Here is a 1,594-nt window from a genome sequence, read left to right on the forward strand (position 1 = left end):
ATTTTTCTTGTGAAACTCCTTGTCTTTACAATAAAAAACAGAAGCTAACTTTAAAACCAGGCTGGACCAAGGTTTCTCCTTCTAACCAAAGAGTTGCTGAGGTGCAGTGCCTTTGGGCTTCTCATTGCATTCATGGTGCTTTGAGCAATCCTTTTTTTCATCTCCCTTACACAGTGAGAAGCGTAACTTTCTGGTCCTCCTCTTAAGTCCTCTCTTATCTAACTTCCCCTTTCTTTCACTCTACTCGGGCACCACTATACCTACCCACTACCGTTCAAGTATGCCCAAAATGCTCCTGCCTTATGGCCTCTACACTTACTGGTCCTCCACTTGGGGTACTCTCTCCTTCCTTTAGGTCTCTGCTCAAATGTCACTTACACAGTGAGGCTTTTCTTGACTAGTCTTTATAATCAGAAGCTCCCAACGTTATCTATCCTCTAATCATATACCGTGTTTTATTTTTATTCATGTCATTACTAATTACCTTTTTAATTGTCTGTTCATAAGTCACCTTAACAGTGAGGCTTTCCCTGACCACTCTATATAAAATATCCCCTCCCCGTCACCCCCAAACACTCTGTAACTCCCTTAACATATTTTATTTTTTTCCACAGTAGTTATTAACATCTGCAAACTTGTTTGTTTATTGTCTGCCCCTGCTACTAGAATGCAAAGTCCATGAGGGCAGATCCTCTGTTTTGTTCATGCCATACCCTATCCCCTTGAACAGTAGCTAGCATACAGTAAGTGCTCAATAAATACTTGCTAAATGAATGGGCTGTTTGTGTGATGAGAACTACTTCCCCTTCCAACCATCAAATCTACCAATCTTCCTATGTAGCTAACACTTATAGTGCTCACTCATGCCAGGCACAATAAGTGCCTTACATAAATTATCTCATTTAATCTTCACAAAACCCTAGGAGGCAGGTACTATTATCCCAATTTACAGATTAAGAAACTAAGATATAGAGGGTAAATAACTTGTTCAAAGTCTCACAGACGGCATGTGCCAAAATCCAGATTTGAACTCAAGAAGTCTGGCTCCAAGTCCACATTATGTTGCCTCTACCCATATATTCTGGATGAGCTGTTGTCCTGAGACTGACCCCTTCACTTCTGCACTAGACATCTTCTATCTTTGCACTGAGGCTTAAATATCATTTACATGCTGATGATTTTTCTAAATTTACATTTCCAACTGCAATATGTCTCCAGATTTCTCACTAGAAAATCTGTCTACCTGACATCCCCACTCAAATGTCTAACAGTCATCTCAAACATAACATCTGCATGATAGAGCTCTTGATATCCCCCGTTCATTATACCTGTTCCTCCTCATCTTAGACAACGATACCACATTGACCCAGTTGCTCAGGACGAAGACCTCATTTTCCCCTCACACTTCACATCTAAAACACCAGCAAGTTAGCTCTATCCTTAAAATATATTCTGAATTCAGTAAACAGGCAGGATGCAAAATCAACACACAAAAATCAATAGCATTCCTTTTTGCCAATAATGAAATAACTGAAGAAAAAAATCATGAAAGTAATCTCAATTCACAATAGCTATCAAATAAATAAAATACCTA

Source organism: Cynocephalus volans, chromosome X (assembly GCF_027409185.1).
Source record: "Cynocephalus volans isolate mCynVol1 chromosome X, mCynVol1.pri, whole genome shotgun sequence".
In the NCBI taxonomy this organism is placed as follows: domain Eukaryota; kingdom Metazoa; phylum Chordata; class Mammalia; order Dermoptera; family Cynocephalidae; genus Cynocephalus; species Cynocephalus volans.